Source organism: Periplaneta americana, chromosome 7, assembly GCF_040183065.1.
Source record: "Periplaneta americana isolate PAMFEO1 chromosome 7, P.americana_PAMFEO1_priV1, whole genome shotgun sequence".
NCBI classification, from domain to species: Eukaryota; Metazoa; Arthropoda; class Insecta; order Blattodea; family Blattidae; genus Periplaneta; species Periplaneta americana.
In genome coordinates this window covers 81,484,502-81,512,392 of record NC_091123.1, presented here as the reverse complement: position 1 = coordinate 81,512,392, position 27,891 = coordinate 81,484,502, and the positions used below count along the sequence as shown (strand labels likewise).

Here is a 27,891-nt window from a genome sequence, read left to right as displayed (position 1 = left end):
GAACTTGTAATTTAAAAATATTATATATTTTCACTTTGAATTCCATTAAAAAATCGTCAAACAGATAATTGTAAGTAGTCTATTCAATAACAAGGTTTTATGATTGGTACGTGTATCTTTATATTTTTCTTCTACATCAATTTCTCTGTTGATGTACCTATAGATATCCTGTAAAAGTTGAGGTGCGTTATGTTTCTATATTCCTGACAGTTTCATTTCGTATTGAGGTAGAGAATTTTATGTGTTTAGTAATAGCTGAGTTGCGATTGCAATATGTAGATACTGTTTTCAGTCTTGCTCCGAAATTAATGAAGTTGAACTTATTTGAAAGGAATTAGACTGTGTTCAGTTTTTATATTCATAGTTTCATTCCATTCTTCATGTAGATTTGAGTTAATTTATTATTTCGCATCAGATAAAAGTTCTCGTCAAATATTTGAAAAACAGTTTATTGACAATAAATCTGGTTCTATGTGCACCATAGTTTATATCTTATTTCAGCTCTCATAAACCAATTGTTGCATTTCAAATTTTGAAGGGTACTGAGTATATAAGTATTAAATTTAACGATAATTTTTCGTATCTCATTTCACGATCATTTAAGAAAATGAGTACGCATTTATATCTTAAGAATTTTCACGTATATCGCGCATAGAGGTTACATACTGATTCTGTTATGAAGGAAACTGTGGAGATAGAATACGTAACCTTGTTGTTTAGTACTCTAGCATTAACTGAGTTGTCACAGAATACGAAAGCTGTTGGCTTTGTATTCTTGCAAATATTGGAATTTATATTTAAAATCTTTCACACACTTTCCCCTATCTGGAGCTCGGATTTCACACACAATCTCACTCTCATGTGTTGCAATCAGCTGTAGAATATTACTGATTTCCATGGACTAGCTAAAGGCTTGTGTAAAATTTTCTCCGGCACCGGGATTCGAACACGGGTTTTCATCTCTACGCTCTATCCAATAAGCCACACCGGATTCCAATTCCGATGCCGGATTGAATCCTCTCAGTTTAAGCTCCACCTCTTACTTTCCCTTTAGCGGCCAACCCTCATGCACTGTGTCATAGAAGTGTGACCTTGATACATGTCCAACATACTAATGTGTAGAGGTGCACTCATTACGAGTGACTAAATGGCCGGAATCTGACGGAATAAGGGTCGTCTTAAATCACTAAGTGATTAGGGCCTACATAAGGCTACGCATATCATAATTATTGCGATGTACCGAAGCACATAGGCCTGTGATATATCCGTGCAGGAATTCTGCGTTATCATATGATAAGCGTTTGCATCCATTTTTCCGAAATCAACTTTGAGATTTACCACTTTTCCGAATGATCTTTTTTCCGAAACCTACGTTTCCGAATTCATTTCTCGAAGTAACCATTTCTTTTACGCTTTCCCTGTTTACCGAAATTAATAACCCGATACATTATTACGATAAATAGTGCCCGTTCTATGTTACCTACAACCAAGTAGCCTGGGTTCGATTCCCGGTCGGGGCAAGTTACCTGGTTGAGGTTTTTTCCGGGGTTTTCCCTCAACCCAATACGAGCAAATGCTGGATAACTTCGGTGTTGGACCCGGACTCATTTCACCGGCATTATCACCTTCATCTCTTTCAGACGCTAAATAACCTAAGATGTTGACAGAGCGTCGTAAAAAACCTACTAAAATGAAAATAAATACAAGCGTCATAACTTGTTACTCATACTATTTGGGGCAGATGCTGTATAGACGCATTCAGGCTGAAAGTCTAACGACAGGAAGCTTACAACGATATCGAAAACAATGTAATAAGAGTATACACCTATATGTTGCTATCATTAGCATTTGTTCCTCCAGATCGTGTAAAACAATAAAATTATTCGAAGAACTCGGAAAAGATGCGCTTGATACCATACTACCTATATATGATTACTTTGATCTGCGTTACATCAGTTTGCGAAGAGGTAGAGGCAGAATACGACGTGTACCACCGCGCTATGACACTCGCATATGGAATCAAGACCAATCAACATTGCAAGTGAACACGAGACCAACAGTGTAATTGAAGCGTGGCATAATAGATTTCAAATGCTCATCAGTAAGCACCATCAATCCCTTTATACGGCCTTAGCTGAAATTCGCAAAGAACAAGCCGACACTGAGGTGATGAACGAGAGTTGAGATTGGGAAGGAAGGTAAAAGCAAAGCCAAGAAAGCGGTAAATAGCAGCACAAAACAGAATCAGGACAATAACACTGTAATACGAAACAGTATTTAAGAAGAATTTCGTACAATTTTAGCACATGAAAAGGCATTAAATGTAGGCCATAACTTGTAATACATTCAGTTTTAAGTGTAAAATTATAATGATTTTATTGTGCCCTTAACTTTACTAATTATTTCATTTGATATTCTTTATTTCGGAAAACAGGTCCTATGAAAAAATGATCATTCGGAAATGAGGATTTAAAAATGTCCATTCGGAAAAATTGGTATTCGGAAAGTTGGTCTCTAAAAAATGACCTGAAACCGTAAACAAGAGCCCATGTAGGCTATATTTGCTTTTTGTGGACAGTCGTGTGAAATTGTTGTCTACATACAGCTAGACTCGCGTCAAGACTCGCTCCAAATTTTAATCCATTTGTGTACTTGTACGAAGAATTTAATACTTAATTATGTACACAAGTCAGTCTATAATATTAGTGGCAATAATGTCTGTATTTGGCGCTTTCAGCGGTAAATAACGTAAGCTGATAACAGTGAGAAAGAGGTGCATCTGATGTGAGTTTTAAGACGAGAATCTCATTTATAAGATACTTTTAGTGAGTTTAATTTGTAGACTTATCTGTAAAATGCTCTAAAATGTTCAGCAAATAGGAACAAAGATGCTTCATTAAAATTCGGATTGCAAGGGCGAGAATGCCTCCTCAGAATACTTTAATTCAAATGTTGCTATTAATTTTATTTTCGAATGATCCATATATTTTCTGAATGCTTTTTGGATAGGTAAAATGTATTTCAGTTCAAAAAAATTTAAAGTGACGTGTACTGTACATTGAAAGGAAATTCTTTATAATCTCTGACGACTTTCTATAGACTTAAATACCTTTCATTCATAGAATTAAACTACCGGTTTAATTCAATCGTATTATTATTCAGCTGCTGGCGTCCTATCTTGTTCTATATTTTCTACTCAATCTGTTTTCATTCACTCTTATAATTTGGACATCTTATACAGTATACTTTTTTCCTCCCATCTATGCATTCCTTTATTGATTACATTTTGCACCAGTCTGACACTTTGACTTCTTACATGTTCTCTTCTTGTCTTACCCTATTGTGTTAAATGGTGTGAATGCTTACATTTCAACTCAGTGTGAATTCTGCAGCATTTAGAGTTACGGCGAATCCATAGGAATGTAGCTGGTGTGTGTTAAAATACCATAGCACACGGAGTGTAGTGAGAATTCAGTGTGCCTTCAGACAGGAGTTTAAAAATGCTGCATCTCCTAAAAAGACGATTCTGAGGTGGTACAGTACACATAAATTATGTTCCTATAGGTTCCCCATATCTCTAAATACTGCAGAATTCACACTGAATTCAAATGTAAACATTTACACTATGCTTCTATCCAACAATGCCACAATGATAAGCGAAGAGCGGGAACAGCGACTTTTTTTTTCTTATGGTGCCATCTATTATTTTCCGCCAACAGTTATATTTACACATCCCCTGAAATTCTTTGAGCTCTTCTTTCTAATAGCACCAGAATGAATTTCGTAATACGCATAGTTACAGTATTATAGCAGTGCATAAATAATTATGGATTGTTTCTGTGGACGCGCAGTGTATATATAGGGTGCGGCAGTGGATTATGATGGTTTTTATAGCCCTGTTGTGGGATACTCAGGACGAATTAAAAGAAAAATCATATACTGAAAGTAATCTAGTAAATTGCAATTTATTAATGTCTGATTTCTTTTTAAAAAGCTACATTTCGTAAGTAACCTTCACGGCAACGAATACATTCCTGCAATCTGCTATGAAAATTCTGCATAACTCGCCTCAACAAAACAGATTGATGGCACTAATTTCGTTCCTTATATTTTGTTTCAGCTGGATGATGGAGCGAGGCTTGTTGCGATACACCCTACTTTTGAGATAACCCCATAGGAAGTAATCAGCTGCAGTGAGGTCAGGAGATCTTAGCGGCCAGGCAATGTCTCCTAATCCTGAAATTATTTGTCCTGGAAACATGTTTCACAACCAGCTTAGTGAACCATGAGTAGTGTGCGCTGATTACTTCCTATGGGGTTATCTCAAAAGTAGGGTGTATCGCAACAAGCATCGCTCCATCATCCAGCTGAAACAAAACAAAAGGAACGAAATTAGTGCCGTCGAACCTGTTTTGTTGGGGAGAGTTATGCAGAACTTTCATAGCAGATTACGGGAATGTATTCGTTGCCGTGGAGGATACTTACGAAATGTAGTTTTTAAAAAAGTAATCAGGCAGTAATAAATTGCAATTTACTAGATTACTTCCAGTATATGTGTTTTCTTTTAATTCGTCCTAAGTGTCCCACAACAGGGCTATAAAGACAATCATATCCCACGCCGCACCCTATAGTTTACTAAAGTTGTTATTTACGACCTTCAACTAGCATGTTTTCAAGCATGTTAGAGTACAGTCATATTGTCAATAATAAGATGCATCTTTATCACCGTTTTTCTCAAAACGCAATTTTTATTGTTCTTTTTGCCACAAACTAAAAGTCCAATTTGATTCAAATTTTGCATAGAACTTATTATGCTATATTACACCAAGTATCGAATAATCATTATAGACACGTATTAAGACCGCATGTTAAATATTCTAAAAAGTATTTGTTTCGATTGAAAATATTTAACTTCAAAATGAATAGTGCAGAATAATTTTCATTACTAAGTTGTCAAACTTAATCAGCACATATTTCTTTCCCAAATTTATTTATTTTAAAAGGAAGTTTTTATAACGGACAAACAATAACAGTTTATTTATATTGATATCAAATTTTAACAGTGTTCGTGTTTGTATCAAAAGTCTGTGATGCAAAAGTAGACAAATCTTTCTTAGCCATAGTAGTTTAGGAAAAATTTTAAACCTTGCAGTAATTCTTAGCTCATTGTAAAGCGTATGATGATGTTCGTCATATCCACTGAAATGTCCTGTTTTCCCCCTTCTCTTCTTGTTTATTTTCGTCTTGCATCGACTGTTCCCATACACCTTTCCTTCTGTTTCCTTTCCCTCGCTTCTTCGAAGTTGTGATTGCCTACCGGAAGATGGCAGGTTGTTGGCTACAGTAATTGGCTGATGCAGCCGGAGGCAAGCTTCAGACGTCTAACCTGGCCTAAGTAGGAAGCCACTCTGAAAATCCGGACCCTGGAGCTGATGCGAGCTGAAGCAAAGTGATTGAATCCTGGGGCAAAAAAGAAAAAGCCTTCGACTCTCCCCTCTGCCCCAGCCCACATGCACATATCCGCCCTTACGTTGCTACATCGTAGCCTTCGACCCAAATCTCCAATCTTCATACCCATTTCCTGAACGACGAGCTGTTCAATTCGATTTTCTGTAACGAGTGCAATTCAAATCATTTGGAACGTGATTCCATTGAATGAAGTATTCGCTGTTAAATTTATAAACTTGTCTGTCGGTCGCGCGCAGGAAATTAAAAGGGTGTGGTTCAGACGGCTTCACAGTCATCTGAACACCCCATCCATCGCCACCAAATACACAGCGTAAACAGTGGTGGTGCATTTGTTGTTTTATTGACTTTCTTCCTTGGCCTCACCCATTTCGTATCTAGATTAAGCATTTTTTTATTATGAGATACATTGCAGTAAGTTACGAGAAATGACAAATTGAGTTAAAAAATAATGTAGCAGTGAGATAAAGCAGTGTCCTGCCACCTGATTCCAGTTTTGTTTAATGTCGTAGTGATGAATGAAATTATAAATAGTCATGGGTAAAGACAGAAAATCATATATTAACATGTTAGTATTGCCTGTGTATGTTAATGTTATGTGGACATTCAGAAAAAAAGAAACAAAAGTAGAGTTTAACAAATTAAATAAATTGCAGAAGAATATGATTTAAATATAAACACCGAAAAAAAAACTGTTATTAAAACATGTAAGGTACACAATGAAGACTGGAATATTGAGCTGCCAGATATAAATTAAACAAGTCAATAAGTTTACATATTTAATATCAGAAATTAATAGAAAATTCAGGAATCATCATATATACAAAACATGATTAAAATAATTCGTGAGTGCGCGGGAAAAAGTGGATGTCACCTTAAAGCCAAAATTTAGTTAAGTCAACATTGCTATAGGGAAGAACATTGTGTAGAATGCTCTACCAACCAAACATTGATGAAGGCAGATACTAAAGTTTTTTTTTTTTCCTTTCACCATGTTAATAATGTCAAAAGAAGTGTTTATACAAATTTTGATCACTCGACCGCAATTATGAGGGCCGTAAAAATAAGTTCGACACTGGCCGTTAACAGAAAGAAAACACAATTTCATTGGACAAATCTATTTGAACAGACACAGCAATTGTTGAGCTATTTTTCAACATATTCTCCACTGGAATTGAGACATTAGTCATATCATGGGATAGACAAAGAAGTGCAGATGGCTGTCAAACGCTGGTTCCAATCCCAGGCGGCTGACTTCTACGACAATAGGATACAAAATTGATCCCATGGTGTGACGAATGTCTCAATTCCAGTTGGGGATTTGTTGACGAATAGCGTTGTATCTTTTTCAATAAATATTTCCATGCAATTGTGCTTTTTTCTGTATTTTTGAGATAATTACAAAAAAACACTTTGTAGATATATGTAGCATCACTGAAACAATTTTTCAACTCCATACGCAGAATTTTCTTTCGCCTTTAATTTCAAAGTTATGACTTACAAGCAAACATAATGATGGGGGCAAATAAAAAAGTGAAGGGAAGCAACTAGAAACATTTGATATATGTTAATATGGAGACGAATTTTTTTTCTTCCACCATATTAATAATGTCAAAAGGAATTGCTTATACAAATTTTGGCCATTCGACCGCAATTTCGAAGTCGTCCAGAAGTGATTTTCCCTGGGGCCCTTTCCAGAAAAATGGACAGAATGGAGCGTGTGAAATGGACAGACAGAATAAGAAAATATGAAGCTGTGTTTGAAAGAGTGGGTGAAAAAAGAATGATGCTGAAACTGATCAGGAAGAGAAAATGAATCGGTTGGATCACTGACTGAGAAGAAACTGCCTACTGAAAGATGCACTGGAAGGAATGGTGAACAGGAGAAGAGTTCGGGGCAGAAGAAGATACCAGATGATAGACGACATTAATATAATATATGGATCATATGCGGTGACAAATAGGAAGGCAGAAAATAGGAAAGATTGGAGAATACTGGATTTGCAGTGAAAGACCTGCCCTTGAGCAGAAAACTTTGAATGAATAACATTTTGGTGCATATGTGTTGATTTTTGCGATTGAGGGTCCTATATATTTCTTGGTTATTGACATATTTATTTTATTACAGTGATCCAAATTTGGCTTCGTTTCGCGACTTTATGTTGCTTAAGTAGCCTATTGTATTTTAGGTTTTTAGGAGGGTAAATATAGCAAAGAAATAATTAATTGTGGAAAAATTTGGCGCTTATCGCTATTACCAAAAAGTACGGTCCCTAGCAATGGAGTATATAAAAATAATTTGAATTGTTTAAGGAATTAAGATCTACAGTCATGTCTTATTTTTATAATGAAGCTTCTCCTTTGTAGTCGACTTCCCATTTGACAGGTTCACATGTAGCGGATGGGTGTTGCTTTCCTAGAATTTCTCTAAGGTGACAAATGCGTTCGTCAGGTCGCTAATAACCTTAATTTAATGATAGGCACGTTTTCGCCTTAACTTTCCGGCATTATCTGCTCTCGCTTTCTTGAGACGAGGTGTACATGAAGTGAGCTCATTTAAAACGAGCAGGAGATGCAGTGTTTTTTAGTCGTTATTAACGACACTGTCTCAATTACTAGGATATTTTGCGTCGTAGAGAAGCAAAAGCTAAACATATTCCAAAGGCATTGTAAACCTAAATGTTGATCTGTATTATACGAGAACATTCAGCATATTTTTTTCTTCTTTATATGACCTAATTATTATTGTCTAAAATTAATTGTACAGAATACAATGGCTTGTAAGGGCTCCTACAAAAGACCTTTCCGGTTTCGAACACATGTAATTATTTATTCTATGAATCTGAGGTGCATGAAGAAAGCACCACTGTAAAGAGGAACTCGAAAAGTTTAGTTGTGGCAACATTGTTTTCCTAGTTGGTAACACTGCCTCATAATAGCAAATATAAACAAATCTGTTCCTTGATGAGGCGATATGGCTGCTAGAGAATAGAAAAGCTTGACTTTCATGTGAACAAGTCCGTTATTAATGTCCATCTGCATTACCGAACAAAGTTTGGTGCAGATCTACCCAGTGGGTCTACAATTCGTAAATGGTGCACTGATTTTAAGGCAGGATTCTACGCAAGCGATTGAGATTTCATCCGTATCAGCGACAGTTGCTGCAAGCCCTAAAACCAGAGGACAAAGAGCTAAAAGAAATTTCTGCATAAGTATGCAGACTTTAATTGAAAACCATGATGAATTTATTCGTTCCGTGGTGTTTTCTGATGAAGCCACTTTCCATCTTTCTGGTAAGGTGAGCAGACATAACCTCAAAATCTGGGGGTCGGAAAATCCGCGTACCTACGTGGAACTTGACTGTAGGCTTGATGTGTGTCGTGTTACCAGGGGGGGGGGCACATTGAACATCTTTAAGGTAAGGAACTAACCTTTTTGTGTTTATCTTTCCATTGGTGCTATTTTCATGCACCTCAGATTCATAGAACGTAAATTACATGTTTTCGAAACCGGAAAGGTCTTTTGTAGGAGGCCTGTACTTCCAGACGAATGACTGGAATGAAAAAGCAGATCTTTTATTAAATGCGATCGTAAATGCTGTCCAGCGAAATGTGAAGACTGTAAAGTACTGGATGAAGCGTTTTCAACATAATGGGGATGAGGGCCTTAAAACGCGACATATGACAAGGCAAACTAAAATTACAGCCGACAAAGAAGCGAAAATCTTTAAAGTAAACAGCATCTAGAGAAGTTGGACATGCACGATGCTTAACTCTGCGACTTAGAAATATTCTATTCACCATGGTATATGGATAATTTTGAAACGAGTGATATTTTCACAAGTTTCACATTCAAAATAGCATTATTAATGTAATATCAGATATTTATTGAGTAAGGTACTAGTAATTTGCGTAAAAATCAAAGTAACTGTAGAAACGAATGCAATATACGAAGAGTTGTATATCTCTTCTCTTGGTGTGTAATAAAGGACTTCATTTATATAACTAACAGGGTGGAAGGGAACCTATTACATTAATTCACAGTGGTAATAGACTAAGTAAATGCTTCATCCACTCCGCAAGACTTGCTAGAGGAGAATTTAAAAAACAAAAACATCTCATCATATACAGTACGATTATTTAGTTCTGACAGTCGCCGATAATGTACGCCTGGGTCAGGCGAGTCCATTAAGTTACGCCAAGGGATGTTCAGGTTAGTCTGTCGCCTGCAGTTAGAGCGATCGGATGTCAGGCATGCAGTATAGCGTTGTGTTTCCAGTACAGTTAAGCCGTACTGCATTCCTTTACCGACCGCTCGCCCTTATCTCTACTTCGGAACTCTCCTCACTACTCCTATTACTTCCTCTCTTTCGCATCGCTGAGCTGTCAGGACTAAATAATCGGTCTGTACGTTTCGATGAAATTACTATAGATGAAACCATAAAGTATTGAATCAATGAAATTACGCAAATTGTTTGGTTCTAAACATTCGTTATTACGCTATAACCACTTTACATCTAAATGTAATACCATGAAACTTGTTTAACATTCATTGTATCTGTTGATTTGTTTGAATTTTACGTAATTACAAAATAGTAAAGAATATACATTCTCACAAAAAGAAACTATTTCCTTTAAATATTCCTTTACATTTGATGTAAACTCAAAATAACATTATTACGAATGTACATTCTGTAACTCAGTCTCCATTTAAGTTATTATGTTTGAAGAAATTCAAAATAAATTAATTTAGAAAATAAATTAAGTTTACAGTAATGTTAAATACTGTGTTAAGTGTTACGAATTTACAGTAATTTGATCAAAACGTATCTGATGAAAAGTTTTTGTTTACATTATCCCCTGGCATGTATAAATTTTGTATTATCTATAAAGGTTAAATCCCTTGGACCTGCCCTTTTTTTTAATGCCACATTTTCGTTAAGATATCATATGAACCCTTTCTCCTGTTTTACATAATCTTTTGTCTTTTTCGCTATATATCAATATTGTAGCAAGATTTATGCTGTAATAGAGGAGGATGTACTTCCGAAGCTCAAAGAAGGACAATAACAACTACAAAAAAATAATAAAAAAAATTAGTTTGAAGACCTGAGGAGAAAATACCTTTGGGGAGGCCGAGACATAAGTGGGAGGATAATATTAAAATGGATTTGAGAGACATGAGAGAAGATGCTAGGGACTGGATTAATCTTGCTCAAGATAGGGACGGTACTGAAATTCCGAGTTCCTTAAAAGCCCTGAAGAAAATGGCAGAGCTAGCCATCGAAAGATTGGCAGCAAATCTCCAACTCTCCTGGCTGATAACCCGAGAAGAGTTATTCTTATTCTTCTTAAAAGCTATTTGTAAATAAGTAAAGATTAAAGGTACAGCTCATATATTACATCGGAAGAGCTGTCATATGAAATAAAAACGATACAGTTATGCAAATAAGTAGCGGTACCTTAACTTTAGGTACTGGGATCTAGTTTCATACTATCCTTTAGTGCATAACTTATTAACTTCAAAAGTGAAATAAAATAAAACATTAAATATTAACTGACACTGTTGTTAGAAATACCAATCTTTTATTTATCCAGTAGAAAAAAATGTTTGCAATTGCCAACGACGGGACTATTGTTCTGTATGATACCAGGGTAATAGGCTGCATATAAAATAATTATTCCTTTTAATACAACGAAAAAAAATAAACAAATTTGTTATTTATTAGGCCTATATTCATAGATGTCGTTAGAGCTTTTCTGAAGGCATAAATGATATCACTCAGCCAACTATTTTAAGCACTGTTTGTTTCTTTGGATTAAAAATGCACGGAGCTTTTATCAACAATGCTTAATTTATTGTATATCAGTTCAAATACAACGTAACTGAAAACTAGGCATGCCAAAATCATCAATATTTTTGTACCATTTTCTGATCAATTCTGTCGCAGAAAAGTTTGCCAATCTGCATTTACGAGTCCCCATGGGACAATAAAGAAATGTGTTGAACGACTCTGCAAACTTCTGATGGCTTCAAGGTCTCTAAAGATCGTAGAGGCGAAGCTCCAAATCCTGGAGCATTTCAGAAGAACTGCTTAAAGTCCTTAACGACATCAAGTTGTTTCCTGCAGAAGAATTACATTACAAGGTGATACATTAGCTTACATCGATGCTATACTTAACACTAAAAGTAATGCAGCCTCTCTTCACGCACATTTACACACAAAAACACATCCAAATGAAATTCTCAACACATAACTCAATTTCAGAACAAACATACTCTTTGACTCCACATTACACTACACAAACACACTCTCACAGGAAACAAAACAAAAGGCGCCAAGACCAGCAACAATCAGTTCTGATGATGGCCAATAGCAGACCGAAAAATGTTAACAAGGTAACATAAAATTTAACACCTGAAAGACATATAATACGTTATCCAAAATATTATTTGTATTGTGTTTACCTATTCTTTATTTACGTCGCAGGTATTTGAGTTATATATTTCTACAACGGTTTATCATTTAAACCGATATTCGTGGTGTCTTCTCTCCAAACCCTACAGCTTGGCATGATTTTCATTAAAATATCGCGCTTCCCATTCGCGACCTCCTCAACGAACTAAATTAGAGGACTGTAAAAAAGAACTATGGGCTGATGAGGCAGGAGAAGAGAGACTACGTCGATAAAACTATTCCAATGCCGTCTTTGTCCACTAGCAATTGCATTTTGTATCGTTTGAATTTTAACTCGGGTACCGACAAGGGAAGCTAATGAGTACGTAACAGACCTTTAAATCACAAAAATGAATCCTTGTTAACGAGCGGCAACGAATACAATAATTTCACTTCATTCAGAAATTTGAAATGAGCCTTCTACTAATATCAATGGGGAGTGTCATAATTATGGTTAATTCTACAGCTCGTTCAGCTGGCGTTGTCGACAGTTTCACATAGCATTCACAAAATGGTAACTGTAACTGACAGATGATGAAAGGGTTGCATACAAAAGCTCATTAAAATCTGACAATGAAGATTTTCAACGCTCCAAACTTCAATTATTGTTTAACAGGAGGTGTAGCTTATACGCTGTTAGTTTCAATGCGCTTAGAATAATTCAGGATCTGGCGAACTGAATGAGAAAAGGAAGAACAGTGACGTGGTCGGGTAGTCCGAGGTATTCTTCTCCGTAAGATTTGGTCTTCATTTGCTTTGTCCTGCTTTAAAGTGTTAATTACAGGCTTAACGTACATAATTTAACATAACACTTCACGGTCCACTGTCTTGTATATCCTTTTGCTGTAAGAAAAAAACTTAATATAAACACAAGCACGTGGCTGTCATACCCGTGATTGGCTCCCAGCCGAAACACTCACACGACGCAGGAAAATATAATTCCATATTTGGAAACCATAACCTTGTATTATTTGAAAATAACAATTGAATTCTAGTTATTATTGTCGGACCATCGGATCTATGCCCTTTCAGCGCTGTCGTCGTTCATGGAAAAGTTAACGCCTCTACACACTCCATTCCACCAGCTTTCCTCCCACCATGTCAAACTGCAGGCCACGAACCTTACCGAATAGGGATGTTGCCAAACTTCCGTCAAACAGTGTCATGTCTGTTGAATATTGCTTATTAATAATGTGAGGTTAATTATTGTTTATTCATAATTTAATTTAAGTAGATCTAATTATGCTGATTGACTTCTACGATTATTTGGAGATAATTACATGATTACAGTGGATATTTGTTGGTTAAATGGAATTTACGTGAAGGTAATCTATTTCGTTTCTAGAAAGAAATGTTTTCGTCATAAATACTTTTTCTTCACCTTATTATCTTATTTTTTTAGGTTTGGAACGTGATCTTGAAGGCCTAATAAAATTATAAAATTGTAGGAATGAATGAACACATACTCATGTACCCTCTTTCTTTCTCATCCGGGCTAAGGACCGGCTATGGCGAAGTTAATACATACTACGATCTTATTTACATATTTACATACTATATAACATAACATATTGATAATGTGCAGGAGTTCTAATCTATTCTTATTAAAATAATTTACATATTTAATAAAGACCAAGACTTGTATTATGTATGAAATTACAGAGGGCATATCCCGGACATATCCGAATCTGAGTCACTACTATTGCTGCTGCTGTCTTCACCCAAGATGATAACAAATCTAGCTACTTCCTCTTCTATTAATCCGTAACGTTTCTTTCCCACCTTGAAAATTTATTGCTTTCCTCGCAACCTTCAATAATTTCTTCAAAGTCGGAACTTCTTTCTGCATGATATAAAATTCTTGTATCTTTCTTCTTAAAATACATCGATGCATATCATCTACAAGAATTAAAGATTCTCTTGGTCTGTTCCTCCCTGGTGATTCTAGCTTTTCATCTCCTGCACAGACTCCCTCTCGCCTGATTTTATTTATTAGGCGCTCTGACCCGCCTTTATAAATTACATAAAAATGTTGTATTATATCAGTATTAGTTAAGTAAGTACTTTTAATACGTAATCTATTGAAATAAAATAAGCCTCACCTGTGATCGCAGCTGTTCTTATCGTTGCCTGATTTAGAGGAAACAGATATTGACCCGTTTGTTTCTCTTCATCGAAAAATGCTATTACTTGCTTAATAATATTTTTTTCACCACTCCGTGCTACAGTATTGATGTTGATTTGACAACACTGGACTGCAAGTGCAAATAAATTGAAGAAGGTTGAAAATTGTGAGTAGTGGGGAGAGGAAGGGAGAGAGATAGAAATGCAAGAAGGGAAATGAATTACCGAGGCTGAGAAAGAATTAGGGTTCAGTTCGCATGTCTTACGGGGGCACAGATCCGATGGTCCGACTACAGTCCGCGTCACCGTTTTTGGCGTGTCGTAAGCGGATGAATACTAAGAGTAAAATGAAGGCAGTCTGTTCTTGTAATATGCTGACGTCACTTGAGCTTGTTCTCGTAAGCACGTGGTAGTATGGCTTCTTCATCCTAAATGTGTGTGGTTGCTAGAGTGGAAACCCTCTCAAAAGCGGAGAGAAAGAAATAGTGTTGAATGTATATTAGTAAGTTCCAATTAATAAATTATAAAATAAGTTTCCTAAGCAAACGAATGCATAGCAGTGAGGTTAGGTCTACTTTGACGAGTAACGGAAAATGTTTAACATGAAACAGAATGTACAAGAGTGGGCCACTTACTGAGAATCTGTGGCGCCAAACTGCGGCCAATCAAGCCTCACTTCAGTCACGTGCCATTGTTTACTGTAGGATTATTCCTACAACGAAAACATTATAGGTGTGTAACCATATATGAATAAATAATGACGAATTTTTATGTAGATAAGCCTTGGAATAATGGTTGTTTTCAACTATCGAGGACTTGGAAACTATGTAATTGACTTGTTTCATCTAGTCTGTGTTTAACTCGAGCTCGTTTTCAGTTTGTCCAGCTCACACAGCTAATCAAAAGAGCTTCAGCACTCTTTGAGGCGGCCGGAAATATTACATTTCCTTTTGGTTATACGTGCAGTTAAATGACGACGGATTTGAAATATTTTGTTTTTCCATAAATTCTTTCTTCCTGAAGACACTCGAAGTAAATCACTTTTGGCATAGAGACGATGTGTGTCTGTACTACAGAGTGATCACAAAGTCACGCTACATATGATGTTGAAAATTGTCACCATTGACGTGTTCACGCATGTGCATCATTTTGATCATGTTCTCGAACACGCTCTGAAGCGTTGCGCGTGAAATGTTATCCACAATTCGTAGAATGGCGATCTGCAGTCAACGTATGCAGAAGAGTTGTGTACGCTGCTGACTTCAGATATCCCCATAGGAAGAAGTCGGGTGGTGTGAGTGACCATGGAGGCGTGGTAATGATGCGCCCTAGTAACACATATTCACACGAGCGGTATGGGCGGTTGCACTGTCCTGTTGAAACCATGTCCTCTCCTTGTCCTCATCTGTCAGAGAATCAAAGAATTGCCTGATCAGCAGAAGATAACGTTCACTATTAGTTGTCGTGTGGAAGAAGCCAATAAAAAATCTCTTTAGAGACGTGGAACATCGTAGGCTACTCCGAGCTTTTGGGCGTGAAGGGGCGACTTTTTCAGTCTATACGGATTGACAACCATAAACGCGAATTTTGCGTATTAACGTACTCGTCCAGTTGAAACCAAGACTCGTGGGACCAATACCAGTCGTCCAACTCCTCCCCCTCAGGCGTCACGTGTTGCATGAACCACAATATGCCACACGGTTGTGGTAATCACCCGGTACAGCTCTGATTTTGTACGGAGACAGGTGTAAGGATCTCCTCACAGCTTTATGTGCTATACCGTACGACACACCACTCTGACTCGACAACCTTTCTGCGGATTTGTGTTTTGCGGCACTGATATCTGTCAATTTGTCTACTACAGTCGGTCTACTACTTCGGGTGGCATCTGCTACGTTCCCCGTTTTCTTGAATTTGTGTACAGACGTTTAATTGTTGATTTCCCGGGATATGCCTCTGCAAAATGTTTCGCGGTGATTCCGTAACTCAGGTTCCTCATGTACGTTCCAAGATGAATATTCTCTCCTCCGGTGTGTACACCATGCTGCTGTGGTAACTGTACACAGGTTACTTGCCTCAATTATCACCACCTGTCACCTGCAACATACGGAAAACCGATTACATGAATTGAACCATGCATGGGTTGCATGACTTTCTTATCACTCTGTAGTAAGGGGACCTGAGTTGAAGCCCCAGTGTTGACTGCGTATGTGTGTAGAGTAGAGGCAACTTCATGTATATTCATAAAAGCCGAACGGTACTTGAAAACTTTTAGCGCTCGATTACTTCTCGACAAATTATATATTACACACAGAGCAGCAAGACTTTTAATCAACATAATCACTCTTCTCTATCAGAGGTCTCCATAACCTTTAATGCATTATAATTTGGAAATGGAATATTGACAGATATGTAATTGCAGACTGACTCATAATTAAGCTCCTGTTCATCTTAATTCATAAAAGATCGCGAATCTGAGCCTGGCAAGTGTTCTTATGATTAACTAGTGAATTATTTATTTGCAGAAATGAAGAACAATTTACTCTTGAAGCTTGGAGAGTTACTCAAAATTTCTTCCATTACATTCTGTACACATGTTGCAGCGATGTATGAAGTTCTAGGTTACTTTACATAATGAAGTCTGGAAAATTCAACACAGTAATTGCCGTACAGCAATCTCGCATGTCGGCAAGAATGCCGGAAAATTAGTTTAGAGATCGGCCCAGGATATAATGCGTGGGCCTTCCTTATCAGCTGTTGCACCATGCTCCTATTTAGCCAGATGTCTCAACTCTATTGGGAAATACATATTTTAGACATGGTTAGGTACACAGTACAGAAACGAATTTTCCTCGTTGAAACGTGTCCACTGGAGGAGAAGTCGTAAGAGTTGTGTTTACAGGAGTTTCGGCGGCGATTTCCAAAAGCTACACAACCTTCGAAACATTTAATAGATCTATTTAGCAAGTATCGAGAAACATGTTCCGTTATCGACAAGAAGGAACGTTGTATAAATGGCTAATAAAAAGTATTAGTAAGGGTGAGTGTCCTAGAACTTCATACTGTATATCGCTGCACCATTTGTATAAAAATATAATGAAACACATTTTAAAGAACTGTTCTAAAATTGAGGTAAGATTCTTACCGTTTCCTTAAATAAATAATTCACTATTTATAGTTAAGCGAAAGGCCACTTGCCACATGGCAGTGCCGTGACAGCTCAAGAACGTTATCCGCGAGATCTGACGATCTGCTTACCAGTCTACAATGCCGAGAGACGGAAGGAATGCCGATCCTTAGGCTTGACTCTTCCTGTAATAATAATATAGTAACAATTATTACTGTTGTAGCTAATAACTATAATAACCATAAGTAATAATTAGACTTCGCGGAATTGCCACGAGAATCGTAAGGTTTACTGTGCACGCGGTATAGACTATGAGAAGGGGGCGTGCAACGGATGGAGTATGCCCCTGATGTAAACACTGAGCAGTATACTGCGGTTACAATAAAACCTATATCCTGCATTCAAGAATATAATGAATGATCTTTGAAGTAGGAAATGTCCAAACATGTAAATACACAATTATTTTATAGTGAGATATATTAACTCTTAAAATTTAATGTAATGTACTCACATCATCATTGAATATGTGCATTGCAGTGAAGAGTTACGTACATTTTGAGCGACTGCAAAGTGAACCACCTCCGATGGTCACTCAAACAGTTTTTTATATTGAGAAAATGTACGTTCAACATCACACGATGTAATAGATGGATATTTGAAGAACGGGAAGTCACTACTTTTTAGTACACCAACTTCAGACGTCTTGTCGTGACCTGATAGTACATCATTTATAATACGAAAGTGTGAATAGGCAGAATTTTCAGCAATAATGTTTCTCAACTTACGTTTCACTTTTTCTGAAATTAGTGAATTGTTATTTTGGATAACTGTTTGTGATACTTTATACACTATATTAAGGGCTTCTGAGAGTTGTAGTTTAGACGATTCTAACAGGGTGATGTTTTTGGACACGACTGGCTGCGGGGGTAATAGTATTACAGGGGCAATTGTTTGGTATGTTGTAGTATGTTTAATTGAATTCTTGTCTGCACTGAACAAATGTTAAGCTTTGGCTATTCCAACCACAGTAATGCAAAAACAAGTGCTTACATAGGTATACATTAGCTGTAGCTGCTATATCTATTTGGACCGGTCACAACTCTTAACATAAACTGCTTATACTACGAGAACGGGAGGTCGCTCAGCTCCTCTATACTACCGTACATCGGCAACCTGATTGCATGCTGCGTGTGGCAAATCAACGAAGTCTAGTAATAACAATCGTTATTACTGTACAGTTTTCTTCGTCACTGCTACCTTTCGTTGTCATGTATCAAGAATTTGTAACTGTGTTGCTTCTTTTATCCATTAGGTTTGTGTTTAAGTTTTTTCTTTGGGGATTCTCTCACATTATTTTATGACTATCCATTTTGCATGGTACTTATGAACTTTTTTTGTGTGCGTGGGTTTTTTTTCTTCTTAAATTTGATTTGTTTCGCCATTCGCATTAGGACACGGAAGTATTTTCCATGTTCAATTTCACGTATTTTTGCATTGATCTCAGCATAATTAAATTTAATGTAAAACCATGAAATGTTATGAGTCATATGTCTGACACAAACACACTCACCAGGTGTGTCTTTTCAGATTGTTTGGTGGTGGGGGTTATATCTCGTGGCATACTCCCTCCCTATTTACGCTGAAATGAAGTACTTTCTATATAGTAAACTGGGATAAACTTGAATATAAAATAATTTAAACATTGATATCAAATGAATCGCACTTTTTAGAAAGGAACTAAGTCAAAATTTGCTACTTTTCAGGAGAGCATAAAAACATTTTTTCATGCACATAGAGCAGAATAAAATATTTAAGACTTACATTATATAAAGATAATATGGGATTGAATGTAATGATAACAGACTTTTGAAGAAAATTTTGTGCTACAATGGTATACATAAATTTATAAATTTGAGACTTAGTTCCTTTCTTCACTGGAAATTGTTTTTGAAAGAACAAAATAAACAGACTAAGTTAACAACATTTATTCAACACAGATCTACATGTATTTTGATTAAATTGTCATGTTAGAAATTTTGAAATAATATTATGAATCAAAAAAATTAATTCAAAATGGACATTTTCATAAAAAAAATTAACACATGTGAAATGACTAGTGGGTCTCATTCATGTGCGCCAGGACCTGTGTAGTAGAATATGAAAATATTTCTTCGTAAAATGCTTCAGCATTTTCATCACTGACGCACTTCATTAGTTTCTTAAGGTTTTCAATCTTTTGGGCATTGATGGGAACTTTTTCTTCTGATCTGCCTTTATTAGTTCAGTGTCAAACTCGTAAATTCCCCTTCCCAAGGTGAAACCTATTGCTTATATAACTCTTGATGTATGGGAGAGCTTCTACAACGCCAGGACTGTCTGAGCTGTATGTGAATTCCTTTCATAGAGAGGGTGTGAAATGAAATTTTCTCTCACGAGGATTCTTTGAAATTTTCTCCGATATGGTATTATATATTTTTTTTAAATTTGGGCCACCACATATCAAAGTTACTGATCAGTTTTTGAGAGTCCATTTTGTACGCTTATTTCTATATATTCTTTTATTATATACACCCTATCGGCCCCTGTCATTGCTTTTCTGGAAACCCCAAAATCCCTATCACAAGGAGTGGCCTCGCTCAGGAAAATGTTTTATAGTTTTGAATCTTCCAGAAGCTGCCAGACCAAGACAAAACATAACTATTGTATGATTTTTCTTTTGGCCGGGGCAGCTATCTGAGAACATGTGTATGTTTTCATCAAAATAGTATTTAAAAAACGAACAAACATCATTAGCTCCCTTTCGAACCTGTCCTTCGTAATACACGTGCAGCACAAATTGGTTGGATTTAAGATCATGAATGCAAAATATATTAACCTATGATTGCCTCATATGGAAGACTTATTTGAACTGGTAATTGGGGGAAGGGCAGGTTTATAATATTATGCTGACAAAGTTCATCATGTCTTTGAATTTTAGGGGTCATCTTAGTCAAAATACTGGCTCATGTATTGACGCACACAATTTTCTCTGTTATGAAAATACTTCAAGAATAAAATAATAATGATTATTTAAACAACTTATTACTGGTACTTTATAATAAATTAACTATACAAACATTCATTTTTGTCTGTACAAACATGTTTCGTTCGCAAGTCTAACAATATACTAAAAATTAATGTACTATAACAGAGTTGCAAACGATATGTTGTGATATTTTCGATGTCCAAACGGTGAAGAAACGCACTAATTTCCTGACTTAGTTCTTTTCTTTACCGTAGCACAAACATCACGGTAATGTTAGAGACACATGGAAAGGTCTGAGTAAGTTCCTTTCTTCTCCAATCAATGTGTATTGGAAGTAGTAGTCATTTGGCTAATAAAAACATAAATGGCAAATTTTGACTTAGTTCCTTTCTAAAAAGTGTGATTCAAATGCACTGAACATTTTTTGAAGGTCACTAATTCTTCTCCATTTCTTAAATAGGCCTATGATTTATTATTTTTTTCGTTATCATGCTCTTTTTGCATACTTACGATCATTGTTCCATGCCATGTAATTTGAAGATACAACACGTTCATTGGTTATTACGGAAACGCTGGAATAAGTATATTTACAACACAGTTTCTCTACAAACTTGATATACGTTCACTTGTAAATTTAAAAAGAACCATAACTCTTAGAGAACAAGCTGTAACTTTATTTATAAATACTAAAATTGAACGTGAAGTTAGAACAATAATTATTATCAAAAGTTAAGGGATAAAGAAAAGATTCAGACATTTCAATTTTGTATTGCAACAGCTTTTATTTATTTCAACAATGCATACACGTCATAAAAGACAGTATTATCCAACAAATAAAACAAAAGAATATAAAAACACGCTCATCTAGAAGATTAACAAAATGATTAACGTTGAGTTCAAAATTAATACATAAGTAAAATAAATATATCAATTATGATTGTGCGAAAAATAATATGCAATAAACGGGCGTTAAAGTGTATAACGGAATCTCGGGAATTAAAAAAACACGGCGCAAGCGCCTCGTTTTTAAAACTTTCCTCCGCCTCTGTTATAGAGCACTTACCAGCCTACTGTAGTATCGCATTATGATTATACTATAAAGTCACAAATAGGGTTAATGTGGTTTCTACGATCAAGTTTGCCCCACTTTACAGTACATTTCCAACTTATATTTGGATGATGCGTAATTTATATGCACTTGCTATTAATATGACGTAGGTGCGAACAAGTGAACACGCAATTTAATTGATAAAGAAAATTTAATTTCAGTTAGCAGAAGAATTGTACTCTTATTTACAATAGGTAACAAATACTAATGTAGCAAAGAGTAAAGCCTTGGTTTCATTTAAATAAAGTCATTAATTAATAAAGTCTATCTCGGATAAACTGATAGGGAAACAAAACAACTTCCACCCCCTCCTTGTAGCCTCTTCGTGTCTCCAGTGCGAGCATTGCTTTCCTCTTACCGCGTTCTACCCCCTTGCTTCGCCATAATTTACTTATTTTTAAAAAGTACAGGTTTTGAACTGCAATCATCATAATATGAATATAAATAATATAGATAAAAATGTGTTTAGATGTCCTTTTCCCAATCACATAAGTGAAATAAATACATAATACCCTTAATTTTAATTAATGATGTTTTCTTTATTTAAACTTTGGAGGTGTGAGAAAACTTAGGAATGCGGTAGCTCCCCTATCCTTGAAGGAAACATTGTGTTTCTGCAATCGAACGTGTTCTCGAAGGAATGTGTCCCAACTGTTTGCGTAAGTTATATAAAAATAAATTGTATGTATGGTTTATTGCGTGTGTGTGTGTGTGTAAATAGTGTACCATATATAGTGTATATAGATATAAAACTAATATAAATATATTACCGAACTGTAATGTTAACAGTGCAGTTTAAACAGTATAATTGGCCTACATAGGCCTGGTGAGTGAGATTTGTAATGACAGAAAACTCGATCGTAAAACATAAGCACGGTAAAGCGTTAAGAAGTGTGTTTAATTCACTGAAGGAACAATATCCTACTATGATCCTTGAAGAACTGACTGAAATAACGGGAAAACAGATTCTATTGATATTGTGATTGAAAAGATACGTAGGCCTAGTTATTAAATAAAAATATCCTTTCTGTATTATTTTATGATGTAATTTTCTTTAAATACTGATTTTTCATCTATAGGCTATATTTTTATTTTGGTTAGATTAATTAAAGTTTCGTACATGGAACATAGACGTACTTCTCACATCCTTATTTTTATATTTAAGTATGATTGATTGTTTCTACAGTATAAGATACAGACTACAGAGTAATGAATTCATATGGGAAATATTTTTTTAAATAGACCGTAATATCCTCCCCTCTGCCGGTAGCAAAGGGAAAGAGTCCCTTTCTGGTTACTGTGATAGACTTGGATAATCCTTTACTTCTAAAGCGTTTATAAACATGAAATATTTTAATATTAATGGTATAGTTATCACTTTTTTTCTTTAGTAGTACTACTCAATTATTATTTTTAAAAATCTTGAACTGAGAGGGGGCAATTGCAATCCTTACCCACTCTAAATGAGTCCTTTGACGTCTTGTGAAGTTATATAAAATATAAATTCGAAGTGGAAATAAATTAGTCGGGCAGAAGTGACGCACATGACGTAATAAAATAATTTAGCGGAGTGGTATTGTCTCCTCCCTCGAGCTACAGCGCCCCTGTCTCCGTGCGGCGGGCGTCAGAAGGGAGTTCCGGAGCCGAACAAATTGAGCGATTCCGTCACGGACTACCGCAGCGGCGGGGTCTTGTAAACTTCTCAGCCCAACATGACGCGTGTGTTCCGGCTGCCGACCTCGACACGCTACCACCATCACTCTTCACTTTCCAGTTGTCGATCCTTCTATTATTTTACGTGTAGAAAAAGACAAGTACCTCTCAAAATTTAGTGCATGCAGTGGTGAAAAGTTAATACTATCCTTCTTATTTTCAGCAGAGGTAGAACTCAGTTTTTCCTAACTAAAGGGAGCGGAACCATTTCGGATAATCCATAGGACTATTTTCGGTAGTGAAAGGAAGACGTTACAGTATTAATACGTTTAACAGCGCATAATAAAAACATTCACTTTATTATGTACAAAATGTATTATTTACTAAGTACCTACAAACATTAATCTTAGTCTCTTAAATTTACTACAAAAACGAATAACTAAAATTTGTTTGAAGAAACGTTTTGATTATCCAACTAAATTAATTTATTATGAATTTAGTGTATTTGATATTGAACAAATTTATAAATATACTCTGTTAAAATTTTGTCATAAAAATCGTAATAAGTTTATATTACAGGCACATAATCATGACACAAGACGAAATAATAAGTCAACATTAGTAGAACCTAAATGTTTCACAGCTACTGGTCTTAAACATAGCATTAATTTTGGCCCTCGATTGTATAATTCTTTAGCTAAATCACACCCAGAACTTCTAACATGTAACCCACTAACATATAACAAGAAAATTAGAAACTTGTTAAGTTGGGTTTAAAAAGGGCGCGTCAGCTACTATGGCTATTTGCGCCCTTATCTAAAATTCTTCACAAAACAAAAACGATGCAATAATCAGAATGCTAAAAAGAACTAAAACGCGTTGCCACGGTTAAAACGAGGTACACATGAAACATGTTAATGTTTTCAATTTGATTAATTAAATTTATAGCCTATGTGTATGAATTAATCAGCCTGTATTATATTTGCATTCTGTGATTTCGGAATACATATTTTTTCATAAATTGGCCTACGCACGATATTATTCTTCTCTCTGTTAATATATTATATAATTTCATTGTAGCTGTAATTTTAATTTTAGTTCCTGTTTTATTTTATTTTCTATATTCCTCTTATATTAATATATTATATTATATAATTTCACTGTACCTTTAATTTTAATTTTAGTTATTTTATTTTCTATATTCCTCTTATATTAATAATATTACGACCGAACACGAGCGCTGCTCATTCGGTCCTCAAATTTTGTTAATATTATCGCAGCCTATCCTTTTTATATTGTTTGTATTATTTTATTTCCATTTCTATTGTTGTAATTATATTCTGTATAATTAAATAATTAAATAATAAATAAATAAATTAATTAATTATAATACTCATATATTCTCTCCACTTACAAGCAAACATTCTCATGGGAGCAGATAAAGAAGTTATATTTTTTTCTTCCACCATGTTAATAATGGCAAAACAAGTGCTTATACTAATTTTGGGCACTCGAGCGCAATTACGAAGGTCGTAAAAATAAATTTCCCTGCCATGTCATGCCATGGAATCGACAGAGAGGCGCAGATGGCTGTCACACTGGTTCCGATCCCAGGCGGCAGACTTCTACGACACAGGGATACAGAAGTTGATCCCATGACATGAAAAATGCCTCAATTCCGGTGGGCAATATGTTGAAAAATATCTCAACAATTGCAATATCTATTCCAATAAATCTTTCCATGAAACTATGTTTTGTATCCGTAAACGGCCCCTGTGAAACTTATTTTTAAGGCATTCGTAATTGCGCTCGAGTGGCCAAAATTTGTGTAAGCACTTGTTTTGACAATATTAACATGGTGGAAGAAAAAAAAATAACTTTTTTTTATCTGCTCTCATGAGAATGTTTGCTTGTTAGATGAGCTGACGTAGGCCATATTTATATTTACATGTACCAAATGAACCAGAGCTAGCATTCAAATCGTTTCCATCTTTCTCTAATATCTCTGATAATAATTTAGTCTTTTCTTGGATTTTAAGTCCGGATAATAGCATCTCTTTTGCACATTGTGGTATAAACCAGAGAAATACGGCTACTTCGGCGTTTTACAATTAAGGCCGTATCCCAAAGCTACATTTACAGTTGAAGTGAACTGGATAGTTGACTAAATAGCAGGATGTGACGTCAAAAATCATGATCCAAAGCTACGTAGTGCATAGCAATCAAGTCCGTAATAGCTAGTAAACGAAAATGCTTGCATTATTGATGACTTGTACACTGAACAAACATGGCTGCCTCATCGGCAATTGGAGCTATGAAATCTGAAGATGCTTTGGAAGTAAAATGTAGAACAATACATTAACCTTCAATATTGGCATTGGTACTTCGGTATCTTCTTGACAATAGGCTATTTAAATATGGTAATATTTTAGGCCCTTATTTTTTCCACATGAAACTGCATTAGGATACTGCGTTCTTAATTCAGTACTGCACAGTGAGGTCATAGTTTAAAGAAAAATACTCTATGAAAGCCGTGATCCAAACACGTGTTCAAAGCTCTCTAGTATGTAGTTTACTAGTCAACTAGTTGCTAGTCAGTAGTGTGTAGTATAGACTTGAGCTTTGAGACACGGCAAGTGTCTTTCAAAGTTCTGCGGTGTGGTATTTTAGAGGAATTACCTAGAAGTATTGTCTGTATGCATCTGAAGTCTTATTAGCGTCACATGTAACTAATTGGCGATGTATACAATGGAGGAGGAAAGGAACTGGCCACCCTACCCCATTATCTCCTAGCCTAGTTGCCTCATGAGTGATGCCTTGTTGGTATCACTTGTGGGGTGTAGACCTGTCTTCGGACAGTTTACTAAACAACACAACAACCTTGAAGTTTTTATGTTATTTTGGCTTTACTTTAATTTCACATAGTCCAGATACCAACTCCAAAATCTGCTTTGTTGTTTAATAATTTCGCACTATTTTCCACTTCAGCTTTTGTTTGACGATTATAATCACACATTTACATTGTGTTAACTTCGTAAAAGCACACACTTTATAAAATAATTCAACACAATATGAACTAACAAAACACCTACACATCACAGAAGTGAATACATACGGAATCAGTTGTCACATCTCATTCAACCGTAACTGGGTTCACAGAAGATAGCATGTTACCTCATGCATCCATTTGAGGTCTTATGAACATTTTTCAAATTTTATCTATACAAGTTACAAATTTTACAACGTGTGACACAATGGAATAGTGTGAAATATAATGAACCTGTAATCACTATATTTAGAAAATTAAAGAAAATAATACATTTTTGGACAGTACAATTTTCTGACGAAGGTACGTTTCGTGTTTGAGGAAAAGTTACTAAGAAAAATGTGAGGATGTGAAACCCATAATATCCATATTTAACGTCTGAGCACGTAAGAGGCAGTCCCGATGTTCATAAATGTTGTAGAATGTTTCAAAGCAGCCTGTTTGGATCATTTATTCAGCACTTTAACAGCAATTTTTACTTATTACCATTACATGAACGTTGAGTACTCAAAATTAATAAAGTGGAAGAATCAATTTTATAACTATATTTGAAGATTAAAATTAATAACTTTTACAAGACTCGTGGCTGGTTTCACTAACCCTCGTTATCATTATAACATCTCGTTAAATAATGTAATGGTACGTTAAGCACCGTTATTGCTAACGAATCTTTAAATGCATCGTATATTTATTAGAATCTATTTGTCGAATTAAAACAGTAACGATGCGTTAAAAAGTCAACAACATGGCGGACGTATTCGATGCTGAAATTCTTTATTGAAAACTTTGAGATAATGGAAAACTTACATGTGGTAATAGGCCTAACACTCGGAATAATGATTTCGAAGATTTAAGTGATAAAGAATTCCACGAAAGCTACACATTAAGGAAATAAGTATAGTAGTAAGAATATTATAGAAGAAACTGAATATAGGTTAGAATACGACAGATAGGAATCACCCACTTTACGCCACTTCAACAGATTTTTCTCGCTTTAAGATTTTATGTTACGGGAAGTTTTAAAATGGTAATTGGTGATACGAACATTTGTCAAAAGCTGTATTATCTAGATATGTGAATAAAGTATCAGACGTAGACCAAAATACATTCGTTATTTTTTATGATAGCCTATAGCTACCGTAAATTTTCTGTTGTCATTGACACGATAGATTATATACATGTTCCAATCGTATCTCCTGGCAGTAATATGGATGAAAGATTCTACAATAGAATATCCTATTTTTCATTCAATATTGAAACAATTTCATATTCAAAACTCCGCATAAAGAAATTGTGGCTAAATTAGCGCTGAGGTGGTTTGGTTAGTTTAGGATTTTCTCATGCCTTGCATAATTATACAATCAACTGCACCTCCACAAAAGAATCCATGTTCACTTCCGAAATCATCAGAACTACATCAATGCTAATTTTAGCGACATTGTAAATACATAGATGGTCAGTCAGTACACGATAGCATCACAATCCAAAGATGTAAGAGGAGGATGCCTTTTGAAATGAGAAGGATGCAAAAAGGTTTACTTTTAGGAGACAATGAATACCCCTTAAAATCCAATTTAATGACACCTCTCCTGAATCCTGCCACACAATCAGGACAAAATTGTTACAAGGTAGATAAATCTGCATGAAATACAGTGGAAAAGTAGTATGAAATTTATAGAAGAGGCAATTTCCCGTCTTAAAGTTAGGCCTAATAAATGCTGAGAATGCCATGTGTATAATTGTGGCATCAAATTCTAAAGCTCTCCACCTTAACGTCCACAAATTTCTTCTTGCATTTACTTTTGAGGTTACCATCTACATTTCTCCTATTTACATTTGGAAACTATATAATTATGTTTCATATGTTATCCAAATCTCTTCTTTT

General features: G+C 35.5%; 1 protein-coding gene across 1 annotated transcript in view; it reads left to right on the top strand.

Annotated features, from left to right (window-relative positions):
* LOC138703225 (uncharacterized) overlaps positions 1–27,891 on the top strand; it is a 1,345,654-nt gene that overhangs the window by 414,547 nt on the left and 903,216 nt on the right. The window lies entirely within an intron of this gene.